Source organism: Triticum urartu, chromosome 5A (assembly GCF_056163025.1).
Source record: "Triticum urartu cultivar PI428250 chromosome 5A, HENAU_Tu73, whole genome shotgun sequence".
Lineage (NCBI taxonomy): Eukaryota > Viridiplantae > Streptophyta > Magnoliopsida > Poales > Poaceae > Triticum > Triticum urartu.
The window spans coordinates 632,808,938-632,815,523 of NC_141877.1; positions in this window are offsets into that span (position 1 = coordinate 632,808,938).

A 6,586-nucleotide genomic window follows, 5' to 3' on the forward strand; every position below is an offset into this window, starting at 1 on the left:
GTCATCGTTTTCTTTTGGTGTGTCCACCATGTATACGTCATGTGATGAAGTGGGCGTCCAGTGCCATGTGGGCAGTGGTTCCTGTTCGTCTCCTGCATCGTCGTCCATACCGTCGATGTCTTCGGAGTCGAAGTCGAGCATGCCGGTTAAGTCATCGACAGTGGCTACTAAGTGGGTGGTGGGTGGGCGGCGAATTTCTTCGTCATCCGCATCCCAATCCTGCCGGACATAGTTCGGCCAGGACTCCTGACAAGGAGAGAGACTAATGAATTCAGTATGTCACCGAAGGGCGAGTGCTGAAAGATATCTGCGGAGGTGAACTCCATGATTGGCGCCCAGTCGGATTTGATAGGCACGGGGCAGGCGGTTCGGAGTCCGTGGCCGGGGAAGGATCCGACAGTTTGGCAACACGGCTCTCGTGAAGGGTAAGGTCGATATTCGGCTCGATCGCCGCTGAGGATATGGCCTCCATGACGGGGTCTATCCACCCGTCCATGGATGGCGCAACTGGCTCCGAAGTGAGGCTCGGAGTGGCTGCCGGTGCGATCTCCTGAATACGGTCCGATGGTAGAGCTAAATCGTACTCATCGTGACCGCTTGGCGCACAAGGCAGGGGCTCGAATCCGTCGAAGATCAAGTCTCCGCGGATATCGGCCGTGTAATTTAAGCTTCCAAACCTGACCTGATGGCCAAGGGCGTAGCTTTCGATATGCTCCAGATGGCCAAGCGAGTTGGCCCGTAGTGCGAAGCCGCCGAACACAAAGATCTGTCTGGGAAGAAAAGTCTCACCATGGACTGCATCGCTATTGATGATAGAAGGAGCCATCAAGCCTAACGGCGACGACACGGAGGAACTCTCAATGAAAGCACCAATGTCGGTGTCAAAACCGGCGGATCTCGGGTAGGGGATCCCGAACTGTGCGTCTACGGCGGATGGTAACAGGAGGCAGGGGACACGATGTTTTACCCAGGTTTGGGCCCTCTTGATGGAGGTAAAACCCTACGTCCTGCTTGATTTATTCTTGATGATATGAGTATTACAAGAGTTGATCTACCATGATATCGGAGAGGCTAAACCCTAGAAGCTAGCCTATGGTATGATTGTATGTTGTCCTACGGACTAAACCCTCCAGTTTATATAGACACCAGAGAGGGTTAGGGTTACACAAGGTCGGTTACAAAGGAGGAAATATCCATATCCGTATTGCCTAGCTTGCCTTCCACACCAAGTAGAGTCCCATCCGGACATGACACGAAGTCTTCAATCTTGTATCTTCATAGTCCAACAGTCCGGCCAAAGGATATAGTCCGGTTGTTCGGAGACCCCCTAATCCAGGACTCCCTCGGCGACGGCTGGTATGGCGTCTCAGCAGGGACCAACGACAACACCAACCGTCTATCAATCCGAAGGCGCGGGCGGGGCCTATGTAACCTTCGATGTACCCTTGTCGAGTGAGCGCCCCGCACCGTCGACTGTTCCGGTGATTCCTTCAGTCGTCCCATCTCACGCCTCGGAGGTCCAAGCTGCTGCACCTGGGTCGTCTGCTCTCTTATTCACCAGCTACCCCGTTCCGGACAACCAGTCGGAAGCAGCCGCGAAAGCCATCCGACAGGCTGACGTAATGATGGAGCGGATGAAGATGGTGCATGAGAATAGCCAGGCTGCCTACGACGCCAGCGCTGCTCTCCGGGCCAATGTCCAAGTAAGTAGACTTTTCGTCTGTCCTTGTTCTATCAGGATATGCTACCCGAAAAAATTTTCTTCTATACAATCTCCTGTTGTTTGCGTCGAGTCAGTGCACCCACTGGGTGTTTTGTTGTCTTTGGTAGTTGCATTCTTCCACTCAGTCTGTGCGAGTAGGATCTGAACCGGTGGGGGCACGCCAAGTGCACCCACTAGGTGTATTCCCCGAGACCGCAGTCGACTGCTGGCAGTCGACTAGGGTCTGAGTTCTGCCTTCCTTTCTTTTCTTCCACTCGACCCGGGCGGACCGGTCGAATGAGATCGGAACCGGTGGGGGCACGCCAAGTGCACCCACTGGGTGTAGTCCCCGAGACCGCAGTCGACTGCTGGCAGTCGACTGGGGTCTGAACAGTTTTTTTTACTTGACCAGGGCGGACCGGTCGAGTTGGGTCTTAATCAGCGGGGGCACGCCAAGTGCACCCGCTGGGTGTAGCCCCCGAGACTGCAGTCGACTGTGTGCAGTCGGCTGGGGTCTAAGCGAACCTCTTTAAGTTTTATCCACTCGGAAGTGAACAACCTTTGATCTTGTCGATTAACACATCTTTTGCCTTCTGCAGAAGTCTTGTACTCTCATTTCCAAGTTTGCTGAACTTGAGGAGAAGCAGAGGCAACTCAACCTCGACTTGGAGTTGGCTCAGCAGAATCTGAAGAATGCTCAAGACGAAGCTGCTGGTATGGAAGGTAACTGCCTGTCGACTGTCTTTTTTAAGACATTTCTTCGAGCTCCTGACTGATCCGATTGCTTTTTTTGCAGAGAAAATGAAGTTGGATTTGGAGAAGAAGGACTCGGACCTCGCCGCTGCACAGAAGGAAGCCCAAGATAAAACTGCCCTCGCAGACCAGAAGCTGACTTCAGTTGAAGCACTGGAAGGGGAGGTGACCAAGCTGAAGTCCTGTCTCAACGAGTCTAACCGAGAGGTGACTCATCTGAAGAAGGACAAAATCACCCTGAACGAAAAGCTGGAGTCTGCGGTCCACAAGAGGAATGACACGGAGGCTTATTTGAGAACTCTCGCCAAGAAGCTTTATCTTATGCTGGAAGGTATTTCTTTTAAACCAACTGTGTTGATGCTTGCGAGCGGATCCTATCCAGTCGACTCACTGATTTTTGGCTGCAGAATTCTGCCAAGATTTTGACGAGGAAACTGGAAAGGTCGAGATGGGTCTGGATCCTATCGCTTCTCCAGTTTGCGACGAAACTGCAATGAACGTGCTCCGACTAGAGTCTCGTGTCGCCAGCGTCACAAGCTACCTCACGCGCCTGAAGGAGGCAGTCTCACGAGTCGACTCATTGCTCTGGCCAAGGGCGACGCTTCAAAATGACCTGGAATCCCTAATGGCTCGACTCAACGAGATCCCTGACCGAGTGCAGGAATGGAAGAAGTCCTCCGCCCGGTGTGGTGCTGACGTGGCGCTGTCCTTGGTGCGAGTCCACTGCAAGGAAGCTCGTGAAGACAAGCTGGCGGCGATCAAGGTCGCTAACACCAAAAAGCATGACTTTCAATCCTTCATGGAGACTTTCATCGCTGCTGCCACTCGGATCGCGGATGGGATCGACCTGGACGAATTCGTCGAGCCTGCCAGCCCTCCTCCTGCTGACTGAACAAACTTATGAGACTTGAATCTGCCTTAAATTTGCCTCGGAATGCCGAGTGGTTGCTGTAACCATTAAACTCCTTCGGGCTTGATGCTCAAATACTTTTGGCTTGCTGCTTGGAACCTTAGGATTTATCCGAATTTGTTTTATTTCCGAATATGCTTGCGTTTTGCCTTCAAGTGGACTTTGTTCTCTGCTCGGAATAGTCTTTGTACTGGAGATGCAGCTCTGAGGTGGCGACCCCAGTCGACCTGCGCGTCGTCGCCCTTGCGGATAGGGATGAAGCGCACGTTGTACTTGTGGCGTAGCTCCGAAGGAGAAGGTTGCAATCGACATGCACCTCGTCGTCCTTGCGGATAGGGGTGGAGCGCACGTTGTACTTGTGGCATAGCTCCGAAGGAGAAGGTTGCAGTCGACCTGCACCTCGTCGTCCTCACGGATAGGGATGAAGCACACGTTGTACTTATGGCGTAGCTCCGAAGGAGAAGGTTGTAGTCGACCTGCACCTCGTCGTCCTTGCGGATAGGGTGGAGTGCACGTTGTACTTGTGGCGTAGCTCCGAAGGAGAAGGTTGCAGTCGACCTACACCTCGTCGTCCTCGCGGATAGGGATGGAGCGCATGTTGTACTTGTGGCGTAGCTCCGAACCTCCGAGTGGGAGGGTGGCTCCCCACTCAGTAGGATTTTAAAAACTTAGGCGAGTACCGGACTACAGCTAAGCCTTCGAGTGGGAGGGTTGCTCTCCACTCGGTAGGATTTTTTAAACTTAGGCAAGTACTGGACTGCAGCTAAGCCTCCGAGTGGGAGAGCTTAGGCGAGTACTAGACTGCAGCTAAGCCCCCGAGTGGGAGGGTTGCTCTCCACTCGGTAGGATTTTTTTTAAACTTAGGCGAGTACTGGACTGTAGCTAAGCCCCCGAGTGGGAAAGCTTATGCGAGTAGTAGACTGCGGCTAAGCCCTCGAGTGGGAGGGTTGCTCTCCACTCGGTAGGATTTTTTAAACTTAGGCGAGTGCTGGACTGCAGCTAAGCCTCCGAGTGGGAGAGCTTAGGCGAGTACTAGACTGCAGCTAAGCCCCCGAGTGGGAGGGTTGCTCTCCACTCGATAGGATTTTTTAAACTTAGGTGAGTACTGGACTGCAGCTAAGCTCCCGAGTGAGAGGATTGCTCTCCACTCGGTAGGATTTTTTCAAATTTAGGCGAGTACCGGACTGCAGCTAAGTCTCCGAGTGAGAGAACTTAGGCGAGTACTGGACTGCAGCTAAGCCCCCGAGTGGGAGGATTGCTCTCCACTCGGTAGGATTTTTTCAAACTTAGGCGAGTACCGGACTGCAGCTAAGTCTCCGCGTGAGAGAACTTGGGCGAGTACTGGACTGCAGCTAAGTCCCCGAGTGGGAGGATTGCTCTCCACTCGGTAGGATTTTTTCAAACTTAGGCGAGTACCGGACTGCAGCTAAGTCTCTGGGTGAGAGAACTTAGGCGAGTACTGGACTGCAGCTAAGCCCCCGAGTGGGAGGATTGCTCACCACTCGGTAGGATTTTTTCAAACTTAGGCGAGTACCAGACTGCAACTAAGTCTTCGAGTGAGAGAACTTAGGCAAGCACTGGACTGCAGCTAAGCCCCCGAGTGGGAGGATTGCTCACCACTCGGTAGGATTTTTTCAAACTTAGGCGAGTACCGAACTGCAGCTAAGTCTCCGAGTGAGAGAACTTAGGCGAGTACTGGACTATAGCTAAGCCCCCGAGTGGGAGGATTGCTCACCACTCGGTAGGATTTTCTTTCGAACTTAGGCGAAACGGATTCGCGGCTAAGCCCACCCACTAGGGGATTTCAGAGGAAAATAAAAGCAACAACAATCAAGCGAGAAGACTGAAAATCTCTTGTCTTTGACGAACAAATTACAAAGGTACTTCTTATTAAATTTTATTCGAACGAGTGCTTAAGTATAAAAGGGGTGGAGCAGCTCCGCGTCCCAGGCTCGTGGCTCGTCCTTCTGATGCTCAACACTATAAATATGGTATGCTCCATTGTGGAGAACTTCGGTGACGATGAAGGGGCCTTCCCAAGCCGGGGTGAGCTTGTGTGGTTTCTGTTGATCCACTCGAAGAACCTGGTCTCCTTCTTGGAAGGCTCGACTTCTCATGCTTCTGGCGTGGAATCGACGCAAGTCTTGCTAATAGATGGTCGACCGGATCAAGGCCATCTCTCTTTCCTCCTCTAGGAGATCGACTGAATCTTGTCGGGCCTGCTCTGCTTCTTCTTCGGAGAAAAGCTCGACTTGGGGTGCGTTGTGGAGCAGGTCACTCGGTAGAACAGCTTCGGCTCCATAGACCAAAAAGAAAGGAGTTCGTCTAATCGACCGGTTGGGAGTTGTCCTCAAACCCCACAGAACTGACGGAAGTTCATCGACCCAAGCGCCTGCTGCATGTTTGAGATCACGCATCAGTCGGGGTTTCAATCCTTTGAGAATTAGGCCATTGGTTCTTTCTGCTTATCCATTCGACTGCGGGTGAACGACTGAAGCATAGTCGACTCGTGTGCCTTGAGAAGCGCAGAAAGCTCTAAACTCATCAGAATCGAAATTCGATCCGTTGTCCATGATGGTACTATGAGGGACTCCATATCTGAATGTCAATTCTCTGATAAAACTGACAGCGGTGCTAGCTTCAAGATTCTTGATAGGTTTAGCTTCGATCCATTTGGTAAACTTATCGACTGCGACGAGCACATGAGTGAAGCCGCTCCTACCAGTTCTTAGTGGTCCAACCATATCCAGTCCCCAAATAGCAAAGGGCCAGACGAGGGGAATGGTCTTCAGGGCTGACACTGGCTTGTGAGACATGTCGGAGTAAAACTGGCAGCCTTCACATCTGTCGACTATATCTTTCGCCATTTCATTTGCTCGTGGCCAATAGAATCCGGCTCGGTATGCTTTAGCCACGATGGCCCGAGAGGACGCATGGTGACCACAGGTCCCCGAGTGGATGTCATTGAGGATCATTCGACCTTCTTCTGGCGTTATGCATTTCTGACCGACTCCAGTCACGCTTTCCCTGAACAATTGCCCTCTGATCACAGTAAAGGCCTTGGATCGACGGATGATCTGTCGAGCCTCTTCTTCGTCCTCTGGGAGTTCCTTCCTAAGGATGTACGCAATGTACGGCACTGTACAGTCGGGAGTAATAACCAGAACCTCCATGATTAGGTCGACCACGGCTGGGACCTCGACTTCAGTCGGATCTGTGGC